Here is a 16,877-nt window from a genome sequence, read left to right as displayed (position 1 = left end):
GCCGCCATCTTCCAAAATGGCGGGCGCATGCTCAGTGCGCCCGCCGGCCGGCAGATTCATTAGAGGTACATTTTGATCGCTGTGGTAGGTTCTATCACAGCGATCAAAATAAAAAAATAATAAATAAACCCCCCCTTTATCACCCCCATAGGTAGGGACAATAATAAAATAAAGAAAATATTTTTTTTTCTTTTTCCACTAGGGTTAGGGTTAGAACTAGGGTTAGAACTAGGGGTAGGGTTAGGGGTAGGGTTAGGGTTACGGGTAGGGTTAGGGTTAGGGGTAGGGTTATGGCATGTGCACACAGAGCGGATCGGCCGCGGATCCGCAGCGGATCGGCCGCGGATCCGCAGCGGATCGGCAGCGGATCGGCAGCGGATCCGCCGCGGATCGGCCGCGGATCCGCAGCGGATCGGCCGCGGATCGGCCGCGGATCCGCCGCGGATCGGCAGCGGATCGGCAGCGGATCCGCCGCGGATCCGCAGCGGATCGGCAGCGGATCGGCAGCGGATCGGCAGCGGATCCGCAGCGGATCGGCAGCGGATCCGCAGCGGATCGGCAGCGGATCGGCAGCGGATCCGCAGCGGATCCGCAGCGGATCCGCAGCGGATTGGCAGCGGATCCGCAGCGGATCGGCAGCGGATCCGCAGCGGATCCGCAGCGGATCGGCCGCGGATCCGCAGCGGATCCGCAGCGGATTGGCCGCGGATCCGCAGCGGATTGGCCGCGGATCCGCAGCGGATTGGCCGCTGCGAATTCGAAGCAGTTTTCCATCAGGTTTACAGTACCATGTACACCTAAGGAAAACCAAATCCGCTGTGCCCATGGTGCGGAAAATTCCGTGCAGAAACGCTGCGTTGTATTTTCCGCAGCATGTCAATTCTTTGTGCGGATTCCGCAGCGTTTTACACCTGTTCCTCAATAGGAATCCGCAGGTGAAATCTGCACAAAAAAACACTGGAAATCTGCTGTAAATCCGCAGGTAAAACGCAGTGCCTTTTACCTGCAGATTTTTCAAAAATCATGAGGAAAAATCTCACACGAATCCGCAACGTGGGCACATAGCCTTAGGGTTAGGGTTGGAATTAGAGTTAGGGTTGGAATTAGGGCTAGGGTTTGAAATAGGGTTAAGATTAGGCTTGTGGTTAGGGTTACGGATAGGGTTAGGGGTGTGTTGGGGTTACAGTTGTGGTTAGGGTTGGGATTAGGGTTACGGTTGGGATTAGGGTTAGGATTAGGGTTGGAATTAGGGTTACGGGTGTGTTGCGGTTAGGGTTGTGGTTAGGGGTGTGTTGGGGTTAAGGTTGTGATTAGGGTTATGGCTACAGTTGGGATTAGGATTAGGGGTGTGTTGGGGTTAGTGTTGAAGTTAGAATTGAGGGGTTTCCACTGTTTAGGCACATCAGGGGTCTCCAAACGCAACATGGCGCCACCATTGATTCCAGCCAATCTTGCGTTCAAAAAGTCAAATGGTGCTCCCGCCCTTCCAAGCCCCGACGTGCGCCCAAACAGTGGTTTACCCCCACATTTGGGGTACCAGCGTACTCAGGACAAACTGGGCAACAACTGCTGGGGTCTAATTTCTCCTGTTACCCTTGCAAAAATAAAAAATTACTTGCTAAAACATAATTTTTGAGGAAAGAACAATTATTTTTTATTTTCACGGCTCTGCGTTATAAACTTCTGTGAAGCACTTGGGGGTTGAAAGTGCTCACCACACATCTAGATAAGTTCCTTCGGGGGTCTAGTTTCCAAAATGGGGTCACTTGTGGGGTGTTTCTACTGTTTAGGTACATCAGGGGCTCTGCAAATGCAATGTGACGCCCGCAGACCATTCCATCAAAGTCTGCATTTCAAATGTCACTACTTCCCTTCCGAGCCCTGACGTGTGCCCAAACAGTGGTTTACCCCCACATATGGGGTATCAGCGTACTCACAACAAACTGGGCAACAAATATTGGGGTCCAAATTCTCCTGTTACCCTTGTGAAAATAAAAAATTACTTGCTAAAACATCTTTTTTGAGGAAAGAAAAATGATTTTTTATTTTCACGGCTCTGCGTTGTAAACTTCTGTGAAGCACTTGGGGGTTGAACGTGCTCACCACACATCTAGATAAGTTCCTTGGGGGGTCTAGTTTCCAAAATGGGGTCACTTGTGGGGGGTTTCTACTGTTTAGGCATATCAGGGGCTCTGCAAACGCAACCTGACGCCCGCAGAGCATTCCATCAAAGTCTGCATTTCAAAACGTCACTACTTCCCTTCCGAACCCTGACGTGTGCCAAAACAGTGGTTTACCCCCACATATGGGGTATCAGCGTACTCACAACAAACTGGGCAACAAATATTGGGGTCCAAATTCTCCTGTTACCCTTGTGAAAATAAAAAATTGCTTGCTAAAACATCTTTTTTGAGGAAAGAAAAATGATTTTTTATTTTCACGGCTCTGCGTTGTAAACTTCTGTGAAGCACTTGGGGGTTGAACGTGCTCACCACACATCTAGATAAGTTCCTTGGGGGGTCTAGTTTCCAAAATGGGGTCACTTGTGGGGGGTTTCTACTGTTTAGGCATATCAGGGGCTCTGCAAACGCAACCTGACGCCCGCAGAGCATTCCATCAAAGTCTGCATTTCAAAACGTCACTACTTCCCTTCCGAACCCCGACGTGTGCCAAAACAGTGGTTTACCCCCACATATGGGGTATCAGCGTACTCAGGAGAAACTGGACAACAACTTTTGGGGTCCAATTTCTCCTGTTACTCTTGCAAAAATAAAAAAATTCTGGGCTAAAAAAATATTTTTGAGGAAAGGAAACACATTTTTTATTTTCACGGCTCTGCGTTATAAACTTCTGTGAAGCACTTGGGGGTTCAAAGTGCTCACTACACATCTAGATAAGTTCCCTTGGGGGTCTAGTTTCCAAAATGGAGTCAATTGTGGGGAGTTCCTACTGTTTAGGCACATCAGGGGCTCTGCAAACGCAACCTGACGCCCGCAGAGCATTCCATCAAAGTCTGCATTTCAAAACGTCACTACTTCCCTTCCGAACTCTGACGTGTGCCAAAACAGTGGTTTACCCCCACATATGGGGTATCAGCGTACTCAGGAGAAACTGGACAACAACTTTTGGGGTCCAATTTCTCCTGTTACCCTTGGGAAAATAAAAAATTGTGGGCTAAAAAATCATTTTTGAGAAAAGAAAAATTATTTTTTATTTTCATGGCTCTGCGTTATAAACTTCTGTGAAGCACTTGGGGGTTCAAAGTGCTCACCACACATCTAGATTAGTTCCTTGGGAGGTCTAGTTTCCAAAATGGGGTCACTTGTGCGGGAGCTCCAATGTTTAGGCACACAGGGGCTCTCCAAACGCGACATGGTGTCCGCTAATGATTGGAGCTAATTTTCCATTCAAAAAGCCAAATGGCGTGCCTTCCCTTCCGAGCCCTGCCGTGCGCCCAAACAGTGGTTTACCCCCACATATGGGGTATCATCGTACTCAGAACAAACTGGACAAAAACATTTGGGGTCCAATTTCTCCTATTACCCTTGGGAAAATAAAAAATTCTGGGCTAAAAATCATTTTTGAGGAAAGAAAAATTATTTTTTTATTTTCACGGCTCTGCGTTACAAACTTCTGTGAAGCACCTGGGGGTTATAAGTGCTCACTATGCATCTAGATAAGTTTCTTGGGGGGTCTAGTTTCCAAAATGGGGTCACTTGTAGGGGAGCTCCAATGTTTAGGCACACAGGGGCTCTCCAAACGCGACATGGTGTCCGCTAACGATTGGAGCTAATTTTCCATTCAAAAAGTCAAATGGCACGCCTCCCCTTCCGAGCCTTGCCGTGCACCCAAACAGTGGTTTACCCCCACATATGAGGTATCGGCATACTCAGGAGAAATTGCCCAACAAATTTTAGGATCCATTTTATCCTGTTGCCCATGTGAAAATGAAAGAATTGAGGCTAAAAGAAATTTTGTGTGAAAAAAAAGTACTTTTTCATTTTTGCGGATCAATTTGTGAAGCACCTGGGGGTTTAAAGTGCTCACTATGCCTCTGGATGAGTTCCTTGGGGGGTCTAGTTTCCAAAATGGGGTCACTTGTGGAGGAGCTCCAATGTTTAGGCACACAGGAGCTTTCCAAACGCGACATGGTGTCCGCTAACGATGGAGATAATTTTCCATTCAAAAAGTCAAATGGCGCTCCTTCCCTTCCGAGCCTTACCATGTGCCCAAACAGTGGTTTACCCCCACATGTGAGGTATTGGTGTACTCAGGAGAAATTGCCCAACAAAATTTAGGATCCATTTTATCCTGTTGCCCATGTGAAAATGAAAAAATTGAGGCTAAAATAATTTTTTTGTGAAAAAAAAGTACTTTTTCATTTTTACGGATCAATTTGTGAAGCACCTGGGGGTTTAAAGTGCTCACTATGCTTCTAGATAAGTTCCTTGGGGGGTCTAGTTTCCAAAATGTGGTCACTTGTGGGGGAGCTCCAATGTTTAGGCACACGGGGGCTCTCCAAACGCGACATGGTGTCCGCTAAAGATTGGAGCCAATTTTTCATTAAAAAAGTCAAATGGCGCTCCTTCCCTTCCGAGCCCTGCCGTGCGCCCAAACAGTGGTTTACCCCCACATATGAGGTATCAGCGTACTCAGGACAAATTGGACAACAACGTCCCTGGTCCAGTTTCTCCTTTTACCCTTGGGAAAATAAAAAAATTGTTGCTAAAAGATCATTTTTGTGACTAAAAAGTTAAATGTTCATTTTTTACTTCCATGTTGCTTCTGCTGCTGTGAAACACCTGAAGGGTTAATAAACTTCTTGAATGTGGTTTTGAGCACCTTGAGGGGTGCAGTTTTTAGAATGGTGTCACTTTTGGGTATTTTCAGCCATATAGAACCCTCAAAATGACTTCAAATGTGAGGTGGTCCCTAAAAAAAATGGTTTTGTAAATTTTGTTGTAAAAATGAGAAATCACTGGTCAAATTTTAACCCTTATAACTTCCTAGCAAAAAAAAAAATTGTTTCCAAAATTGTGCTGATGTAAAGTAGACATGTGGGAAACGTTATTTATTAACTATTTTGTGTCACATAACTCTCTGGTTTAACAGAATAAAAATTCAAAATGTGAAAATTGCGAAATTTTCAAATTTTTTGCCACATTTCCGTTTTTTTCACAAATAAACTCAAAAATTATCGACCTAAATTTACCACTAACATGAAGCCCAATATGTCACGAAAAAACAATCTCAGAATCGCTAGGATCCGTTGAAGCGTTCCTGAGTTATTACCTCATAAAGGGACACTGGTCAGAATTGCAAAAAACGGCAAGGTCATTAAGGCCAAAATAGGCTAGGTCATGAAGGGGTTAAAAACATAATTTATTTGAATGCTCTAAAACAAGAAAAACGTAACATTAGGTCTACGCATTTTGAACGCTACCACACTCTTAATCATAGGAAAGAAGAGTAGCTAAGATAGTTATCTACTTTTGGCTTTGAGTAATAGAAAATAATTTTAATCAAACTACTATGTGCTATTATGTCTAATTATTCTTACTTTACCTACCATATTGCAAAAGAAGGATGATAAAAAATTGGAAAACTATAATATCATTTGCAATGTATGCATTTTTATAGTGGATTACATTTTTAATCTCTAGGAACTTGATTGTTTATTTGATATTTAGTTAATTTTAAACCTTGTAAATTTATACATCAGTGTCTGACTGTGTTCATTACTGTCATACATATTGTATGAAGAGTGTAAATTGATAGTGGTGTAGGAAAAGGATCCTTGAGAATATAAACAGATCATTTCAGTAGTATCTATTCATTCTCTAGTGTTTGACAACTTTTGCCACATTCACTTTAGGAGGTGAGACATAGTCTGTCTCTACCTGATGTTCTGGTAACTATTGTCTTATAGTGGTCATTTACCTTATTACATTCAGTTGGATCTTTGTATTACTGTGGTTTAGATGGTTGTTGGAGTATTATGTTTATTTCTGTCTTCTTCATCCTTGTGATTTGAATTATGATTAACATTATTATTATTATTATTATTTATTTATATAGCACCATTAATTCCATGGTGCTGTACATGAGAAAGGGGTTACATACAGAGTTATAGATATCGTTTACAGTAAACAAGTTTACAGTGACAAACTGGTACAGAGGGGAGAGGACTCTGTCCTTGCGGACTTACATTCTATGAGATGTACAAAGCCCATGTGCCGTCACTGTATGGAGGAGGAGCAGGAGCTAAGCCCACTAGTACAGTATAGGTGCCATCTGTCACTGCTCATATGTCAAGTTATTGTATAGCTACAGTATCATTTTTGAAATGAAAAGTTTATTGTGTAAGCAGGAATTGTACTTTTTATCTATGTGTCCTCAGTCAATATTTAATTACAAGCAGTTTTCCGCACGCTGAGCTAATATAGATTATAATCTCTTGTCAGTATCCTCCTCCACTTTTTGCACAGAAGACACATACAGAAATCTTTACAATTGCTGCAAAGCAACTTTGGTGTGACACAAGTCACATGGAAACTAAAGATCATTATGTACTTCTGCAGCATAATGCTGGTGACCACCAGGGTACCACAACCACGCCATGAAAGTAGGAAAAAAAATCAGTTTAGAGGTCAAAATCTCCATGTAACTCCAGCCTAAATCTGTTTAGCCAATTTACTAAGACTGGCATTGCTCACGCCAGTCTTAGTAAAGGGAATTAGTGATGAGCAAGTATACTCGTTGCTCAGGTTTTCCCCAGCATGCTCAGGTGTCCTCCGAGTATTTTGGCGTGCTCGGAGATTTAGTTTTTGTCGACTCAGCTGCATGATTTGCAGCTGCCAGACAGCCTGAATACATGTGGGGGTTCCCTAACAAACAGGCAATGCCCACATATTTTCAGGCTGTCTAGCTGCTGCAAATCATGCAGCTGCATTGGCAAAAACTAAATTTCCGAACATGCCAAAATACTCGAAGGACACCCAAGCATGCTCGGGAACACCCGAGCAACGAGTATACTCATTCATCACTAAAAGGAATCACTGGAGTACACCTAATTCATTAGAAGGCTCGCTGAAGATATTTTACATGATTACCGTACTGAATAGTGAAGGATCAAAATCAAAGATGATTTCTTATTTATGAACCAAAACTCATAATTGCCATTTAACCACTAAACACCCTATTTCTCCTCCCATGTGCTCAAAATACTATTAGATCATTTAAGAACGTTTTTAACTGTTTCACTATTCACCATATAAGCCGGCATCCTGTGTTTCATCTGAATACCTGGTGAAAAAAGGACTTAAGAAGAAATGACTTGAAACTACAGAACAGACCCCTCCTATGGAAAGATTTACTCCGAAATGCATACTTTAAGGTTTCACTTCTAATTTTTCTCCTGTTTTTTTCTTTAGATAAACACAGTAGGGAAACAGAGCGTACCAGATCCCAGGGTGATACCTTTATAAAATGTTATAATAGATCCAGGTAATATGCTCACCTGAGCAAATTGTGTATGCACAAGTCCTTCGAAAGCTCAATAATGGTTCTGCTGCCCCGTGGCTGGGGGATGAACTACATCAGAGTGCTTGAGGGTTAAGACAATAGACAGTTTGGGCTGTGCTGAAATGAAGATCCTTGATTCAATAATGTAAAGGAGCAGTTTTTACTTCACAACGCGTTTTCACGCCAGACTGTTGTCTTTCTCAAGTGTAAAAACCAACTCTACCGTTGGTTTTTACAACTTAGAAATATGACAGTCCGACGTGAAAACACGTTGTGGAATGTAAGCCGCTCCTTTATATTATTGGATTAAATATCTTCATTTTGGTCAGTGTAGCCTAAAATCCTGATGTGATACTGAGTCACTACGCATGGACAAGCCATGAGGAAGGGAGGTCAAAGAGTCTGGGGTCAAAACCAAGTGACTGCTTTAGAGACAACATAGCACTATATGTTGTTCCAGACAATTTCTACATTCTGCAAGCTTGGCCACCAGATTATCTGATGAAGGTCACAAGATCGAAAAGGTTCCCACAAAATCGGTTGTGCCGTTTATAAAGAATACTGATCAAATTCAACTGAGAATGTTGCTTTGTATATTACATACTGATGGTACAAACTGAAACACTGATGAAAATCTGATCCAGCACACTAATAGAAATTGGTCCATTTTTTTCAAAGACAAGAAAAAATAATGAGGCTTTACTGTTGTGTTCAACTAGTGTATAAATTTCAACCGAACCACTGCAATAAAGCAGCACTCATTGAAGTTGCCAATAACCTACAGACGTCTGATCTAAAGGCAGCACTCCAGTGTTCTGAGGTTTGTCGGAATTTCAAACATAAAATTGGTTTCATTCTGCATATTATTTAGAAGGGTTACACAGAAGAGTTTCATGTCAGGTTTTTATACAACCAGTAACTAAGGAATTCAAATTAGTGATGAGTGAATGTGATCAGATAACGTCCTATCCGAGCATGCTCAAGTGTTATCCGAGTATCTTTGGAGTGCTCGTGTATTATGTTCAAATCCCTGCGGCCGCATGATTTGCAGCTGTTAGAGACAACACATGAAGGGATTGCCTATTTGTTTGGGAATCCCCACATGTGTTTAGGCTGTCAAACAGCTGCAAATCATGCAGCCGCAGGGACTCGAACATAATATACGAGCACTCCCAAGATACTCGGATAACACCCGAGCATGTTCGCTCATCACTAATTCAAATGAAACTTTACCAATTTTTTTATCTCTTAGGATACATCCACATCTCTGCCATGCCTTTTCTGATCTTTGTGCAGAATAACTTTGACACAGCTTTTAATGAAGTAAAAAACGGGATGAGGCCAGAATATTGTGTGCCCTGTTATGAGAGTTTATGTTTCTGAAAATCTTCAATTTAAAAAAAATTGCAAATTATTATTCTCATAAAATCATAAGTAGTAAAAGCCATCCCGCCATGTCAAGGTGATCCTATTTGGGACAGTCCTAACCTGCAGTATTAAAACCTTACCACATGTCAAGTGACTCACTGACACACAGACTCACTGACTTGCATGGTTGAGGCTAATTGGATGCAAATTGTACATGATGAGATATTTTTCAGGAAAAAATCTAACATGTGCACAGCGTGATAAAATATCATTGGTCTAAGTGTGATCTAATGTTTTGTCGGATGACACTTGGATCGAAAATATGGTCTTCTGCACGAGCCCTTACAATGTAAACCTATGGAACCTTGTTCTGGCGCTCAATAGACTAAAATTGTAAAAGTCACGTCTGGTTCACATATAAACCCCAATATGATCTGGCAAGTCAATATAGAAGTCACATGAGTGAGAAGAGGACTAGAGTAGAACTGGCAATGAGGGAAGACGGTGATCAGTGAGTATATTTACGCATTTATACTACATTACACACACATTATATAGGTTTAGGTAATAGAAAAAATATTTGAGTGTCATTTGGGACAACCCCTTTTAATTTATAGTGGATATATGAATCTTCTGCTGCACATATATCAATACCACTGTATAGCAGATCTGTATATAGGACTGTGCAACTTTAAGGGCACCTTAAAACAGAGTGTAAATTGAGCTTAAAAATCTGCTTCAAATCTGCAGTAAAATCTCCATGTGTCAGATATGGATCTGGAGATTTGTGGCAGATTTCAAATTCTGCGAATCATAACTACAACCCCATAGCAAGTACAAAACAAAAGTTGTGCTAAATACAATAAATTGCTATGTAAATTTAAAATCCACTCTGCAGGTCTATCTTCCAGTGGCTTCCTTGCAGATATTCCTGCAGCATGTAACAAATATCATTGTTAAATTCTCATTCACCTGACTACTGCTGTAATACACTGCTGATTTTCTGACCTAGAAAATCCTTACAAATCAACATGCTGCATATAGGCTAGGGTCAACATACATTAATTTTACCAAGTACTGCATGTATCAGCATGGTGCATGATTGTGGCACAGCTACTCGTTTCATGATTGTGGCACAGTTACTGTGCTTGGTCGGGCTGCAACCTTTTCTTTAACCCCTTAACAACCGCCGATACACCTTTTAACGGCGGCAGTTAAGGGTGCTTTTTCCTTAGCGCTGCTTTTTAACTGCGCTGAGAAATAAGTGTATAGCGCCCCCCCCAGCTTCTGAAAATCTAAGGGTCAGTTTTTACCATCCCCAGTCTTGTGATCGCCGTTATTAAAAAAAAATGCAAAAAAAGTACGCAAATAATAAAAAAAAAAAAAGTCAGGTTTTCCATTCATTTCTCTCCCCTCTGATATGATCTAGCATACCAGATGAGAGAGAAATGAGGTCCCCGATACCCCCAGTACCTCTGCCTTTCCTGGACCCTCCTGCTCCACCCCCGCCTCTCCGCGTAATCTTCCTGGAAGAAAATGGCAGGCGCATGCGCAGTGCGCCCGTCGAGATCTGCCAACCGGTACAAAGGTGAAAATGAAAAATGAAATGTTCATTTTTTCCTTCCACATTGCTTTAGTTCTCGTGAAGCACCTGAAGGGTTAATAAACATCTTGAATGTGGTTTTGCGCACCTTGAGGGGTGCAGTTTTTAGAATGGTGTCACCTTTGTGTATTTTCTGTCATATTGACCCCCCAAAGTCACTTCAAATGTGAGGTGGTCCCTAAAAAAATGGTTTTGTCAATTTTGGTGGAAAAATGAGAAATCTCTGGTCAAGTTTTAACCCTTATAACGTCCTACCAAAATTAAATTATGTTTCCAAAATTGTGCTGATGTAAAATTGACATGTGGCAAATGTTATTTATTAACTATTTTGCGTGACACGACTCTGCTTTAAGGGCACAAAAATTGAAAGTTTGAAAATTGTAAAATTTTCAACATTTTTGCCAAATTTGGATTTGTTTTCATAAATAAACGCAAGTCATATCGACGAAATTTTACCACTGTCATGAAGTACAATCTGTCATGAGAAAACAGTCTTCTGAGAATCAGTGGAATCCGTTGAAGCGTTCCAGAGTTATAACCTCATAAAGTGACGGTGGTCAGAATTGTAAAAATTGGCCTGTTATTAGGTACAAAATTGTCTGTCACTAAGGGGTTAAGTAAACAACCAAACCATAATAAATAATACTGAAATTTGCACATCAATCACCTTGGTTTATTTGCATTTATACATAAGGTCCACTATCTTTTTATTTAGTCTAAATAGCACAGAAAAAAGGAAAACAATCAGCTAATGACAGGTCCTATTTGTTTCTTTGGAACTGAAACTGGTGTGAGACACATATTTTTGCATCAGTTTTCATCTGTTCTGCCAGGATCAATTTTGACAGAATTCATCATGATGGTTTCTTTTATTTGTCAATAAGGTCAAGGTCAACCCAAGTGTGCACCTTCCCATAGGCAGCTGTCTGAAGTCTTGATATTGGCTCCTTTTCCACAAACCTTTCTTCCCACAGGCAATATTTTAGAAAGGATAATATGATTTAAACCAGTAATAGAGTATGGTTTGAACAAAAAATAAAGCACACAATTTTATAATACAAGAAATAAAGAGTTAAATTATCTCTTCTAAGATTATATATTCCATATTGTTCATCAATCACATATCATAAAAATAAATTTTTAACAGGTGATTGCATTTCTAATCCTTGGGGCAGTGTTTGATTCTCGGGCCTTCATCTGTGTGTTACACAGTGTATAGGTGATGATGTGCCAGCACAGCAAATCATGAAATGAGCCTGGGATTCTGGAAGGTCATAAAGTTCGTGCAGCTTCTGTCCATAGACAGAGAGCGCTTACCTAGTCCATGGACCAGAGTTGTAGAAATCGATATGCTGTTCTCTAGTGCTTGGCTATCTCTAAGAGTTCCACGTGTTTTGAAGGGGGTGTCAGTATGCATGCTTGACTACTGCTCCATTCAAATAGATGATACGGGACCCTTGTTCTTCTGATCACTGAGGGTTATAGTAATCGGATCCCATTAATTAAACAATGGACATGTGATAACTGCTGAGTTTGGGCTAGTCTTTTTAATTGGCAATTTTATCACCTTCAGATAATAGTGTATCCTCATGTTGGGTTTTGAGATGTTGACCACAGCTGTTACATGACTGCTGATCAGCTATATGCCAGCTAATTGACAGTCATTTAATCGCCTGGCCAGAATTCTATGAGCTAATGCAATCGTTCTGTGCAAAGAATGTGCGGTAATTGGTCTCGGCAGCACATATCCTATTTATAACAGCTCAATGTGCTGATGTGAACAATGATTTTTAAGCCAACTAAAAATTATCTCACCTGACGAGCTAGAGTTCTGTTAATTCACTGGGATGATTGCTGTCCTGTTTAGACAGCCTTATAGTCGAGAATTACTAGGAATGCTTGTTCCCTCAAGTAGCATAAATGGAGAAACAGGCCAAAAGACTGACCCAATCAAAAATCTTCTAAGTCAACCCTATATGTTCCTTGTGTAATTATGAGAGTAAAACTGAATAAGGAATTATATACTTTCATCAAACTAGAAGATCATTTATGGAAGATCAAAACAATGAGTAAGATGATTTAGCTGAAATTGGCTACAGCAACGGAGGCAACATTATTGGTTTTATAGGCTACAATAAAGGATTTTTTATGATACCTCACCTGCCACCTCACTGGATACTTTTTTCCTTTTTTCCATTTATGGAATATCAGGCCTCATAACAAAGCTGGAATTATCATGTAAAGAACGCATTTCTTTAGACTGTCCTCTCACCCCACCTCACTTATTTAACTATCCCCGTTTAGCCCATACAAAATTTTCTTCAAAATCAGGACCCACATGGCATCTGTTAACACCCTCCATGCACTTAATAGCCCTCTGTGTCTGTACTGTACCCATACTGACTGGTGACCGGTTCAGAAACGAAAACTCGTCGTGTTTGGAAGAGACAGAATGCTGAGTTGCATCAGAGGAGCGTCTTAAAGAAGAAGTTACAGGTCTGTGAGAGCCGGAAATCTTGCATGTTTTTAGGTGACCAAATACTTATTTTCCACCATAATATGCAAAATAAATCTTGCCAAATCAGACAAGGTGATTTTCTGGATTTGTTTTCTCATTGTGACTCTCATAGTTGTGGTCTACCTATGATGTCAATTACAGGTCTCTCTCAAATTTTTAAGTGGGAGAACTTGCACAATTGGTGTCTGACTAAATACTTTTCCCCCCATTGTATATTATCGCTGTATCATACAATATAAGCACATTTTACCTTCTACCTTTCGGGTCTCCCCCATTTCCTCATAGATTGTAAACTTGCAAGCAGGGTCCTCCCTTTTTTTGTTATCTGAGTTATGCTTATTGTGTAATGTCTTTATTGTCTCTACAAGTCCCTTCTAAAATTGCGGAATATGTTGGCGCTATAAAAATAAAAATGATTATTAAGGACAAGATTTTATTAAGATCAGTAACTGTGCTCCTCAGCTGTATTCCAGGTGCGTGTCTCATCCAGAATGGATTCACCATCACTGTGGACACAGATATAGTAGAATTCCTGCATGGATATGAGCATGTTGGATAACAATAGATCAGAGGATAGGTCACCAAGAACATGTCTTCATTCAGTCCTCTATAGTCTTATTTTAAAGTCAAGCAAAAGAAAAACAGCAATATACCGGAGAACTGTTTCATTCAGTAAATCGTACTACATATACATCTACTACATTTGACAAGCCCTTTAAGGATTGGTGAGGGGTTCCACTTTAGGTTAAATTTAAGGGGGATGGAAATGTACGTTATAAAAAACAACAGCACTTGCATAGTGAAAAAAAAAGGTTTATATAATTCTATAGAACAGAAGGATAAGTAAGCTCACCACTGTATGGTTTCCACCACCACATAGCATTCAGAGGTCCAGCAAGCCCATCGGCCAGGGCAGGTAAATCCAATGCAAAGAAGACTGGTGTCTTCGGTAAAATATTAGCAGCTTTATTACATTTCCATTAAAAACAGGTCATAACAGGACAGCGGTCATTCTATAGAACTAGCCTAAAAAAACAAGATGAACATTTTGACTTCTCTCCAACAACTGCTTATCCCTCCGAAACATAGCATTGCTCCCTTATGATCATGGCCCGTGATAAACTAATCTGAAACACAGTACATACACCCACTTTCTCCTGACACGTTTTACAGGTTCCTGCTGTTATTTGTTAAACTATTAATGATACACAAATGTAAAAGTTTTGCAAACTCCAAAAAAGGATCATTGAAATGTATACCTCCAAGGGTCAGCTCATGATGGAAGTAAAATCTTTATTTGACGAGATAAGCAATCAACTGAAATCTATCCTCTTTAAATAAACTGATTCTCAAGTATTTTCCCAGTGTTAGTGTAGCTTGTTGTCTGTGATGTCCCCTAGGGCTCTTTCCTCTGCTCTCTGATTTGGTGTATAAAGGCAGCTCGGGATGATGGATTACTGTGTCATTGCAGCCTGCAAAGGATTAATTTGTTTCATTGATTCCTCTTTAGGCAGATTGCCAGGATTCTGTGCTTCCCACCTTTCTCCCAGACTTCCAGCAGTAATAGACAGTAATAGTCTAAGACAAATCTGCCTTTTCTTGTGTGAGTAGGAGCACAGATTCTACGAAAGCTGCAGAAATGGCTCATTGTCTATGCATTTCTATTATTCTCTGACACCAATGTAGAACTTCTGCTTTATGCTATAATGCAAATATAAAAAATTATATGTGGAAGTGAAGATCAGAAGTACTAAAATATGCATGTGTATACTTTTGCTAATCTGGCATGCTCTGGAACAGCATAATGTTAGATTACAAGACTTTCTGGATATGTATAAAAATATACATAAAACATATATTATAAAAATGCAAAAGAAGTACTCTAGTGTTTTAATGACGTACTATGGCATCAAAGAGTGTCTAATAGTCCAATGAAGGTCCCAGTGCAATAAAATAAGGTAAATTAGTGCATAAAGATTGTAATGTATTGGGGTTAACCAATGATTCAAATGTAAAATACCTATCAATACATATCAACTTGTACATTAATTCATCCAATTCTGCATGCAGATGATCCACGATGTAAGAATGTAATATTCCTTAACGTTCTCCTAATGAAGAAGAAAAGAAGACGGAGAAGATGGAAAAAAATTGTCAGTTATGCTAAATAATTTAAGCAAAAACAATTTATTTGATAGATATAAAATTAATTGACCAATTTTTTTGTGTGTAGAATAATCACTACTAATACAATTATTCATAAGACTCTGCTATATATCTTTTAATCGAGGAAGAGGATGTAGTTTCCAATCTAATAAATAATCATATAATCTTAGTCGACCTTCAGGCTATACACTTTGGAAGGAAATACATGCCAAGATTACTTACTGAAAGAGACAATATTGGATAAAATGAATTGTAGTTGACAGTTGAGATGAACGAATCTTTAAGAAATTCAAATTCCCAAAAATTCAATTTGCAGCACAATGATTCGTTGCAAATTGAAAGTACAGCAAAGTCTCCAATTGCCATGAAAAATGTGTATTCCACGGACCCTAATTATTTTTTCCTCAGTCTCTACTTATCTTAAGTGCTATGCCGTGACACTCACTATCTGTACAGTTTCTTCACTGTTTTATGGTTTTCTCTCCCTATCTCTACGACAAAGGTGGGAATTGTGACGTCCTCTCACTATCCAGATTCACTAAAAAAATGGCTACTGCATTCCTTTCTTCTGCTTTTATACTGGCTATTGTAGTCTCTCCTCATTGATTGTATTATACATTGTGGTATGATAACTTCAAAATATCAAGGGGAAGTTCATCTGAGGTCACGCAATCCTTCTCTGGCTGATGCAATCTTCTACAGTGTATAACTCATAAAATGGCAGGGGCCATTTTAGATGATCTGCACATAGCAAATTGCAAATTGTTCAAATTCACCGGAATCAGCTTGAATTGACTCTCTCATCTCTAGTTGACGGTAATCTTACCTGTAGCAACCAGTGTCAGGCACATGACAAGAACATAATTCTACCTTTTATACAACTCAATACTAGACTACACATGGGCTTCAGTGTACAAGAAAGACATAATAGATGTTGAAGGAGTTCAAAGGCTGGCATCCAAAACAATGAATGAATGTGTGAACTAAAGCATCTAGAATGATGATCAACATTAAGGTCACTTAGGTTAAAGAAAAGATAGCTAATGGGTGACTTATTAACTATGTACAAAATGTATAAATCTAGGTCAATAAAGAAAGAGAAAAGTAGGAGCTTCCCTTACCAGGGTAAGGTAGGTTCAAAGCCTCCCTGGCAAAGACCAAACCATCAAGATAAGAACTAGCGAATGGAGGCAGCATGCCAAGCAATATGCCAAAAACAAACAATCAGTGGTTTATTATCCCATAGTGGAAGTGGCAACGTTTTGGTTCTGAGGTATGAACCTTTCTCAAGGATGTTTTACTGTAAGATCAGGGACGATAGATTTTTTATATGGAGAGTTTTCATGGTCAATTCACAAGAGGAGCCTGGATGCCTTTGTTGAGGGTAACAACCTTATAAGATATGGTTATTAGATTACCAGACAAGGGATTTATACTGTTTTCCTTAGTTGGAGACAGGAAGGATTTTTTTTCTGCAAGGTGACTAACATTGAAGTTTGGCCATATTTGCTTCTTCTCCTGGATGAACATTGTATTGCATGTGACTGAACTGGAAAGACTTCTGCCATTTTTCACCCGTTCAAGGTAGGTTACTATGTTCATACATGGAATGATAAATTTGAATCAAAACTTTAATGCATAATTGCTTATTGTAAAAAATAGCTGTATAAATGTGAGCTTGGACAGAAAGGATGATGT

The sequence above is a fragment of the Ranitomeya variabilis genome, chromosome 1 (assembly GCF_051348905.1).
Source record: "Ranitomeya variabilis isolate aRanVar5 chromosome 1, aRanVar5.hap1, whole genome shotgun sequence".
Classification (NCBI taxonomy): domain Eukaryota; kingdom Metazoa; phylum Chordata; class Amphibia; order Anura; family Dendrobatidae; genus Ranitomeya; species Ranitomeya variabilis.
Note: the sequence above shows the minus strand (reverse complement) of the source record.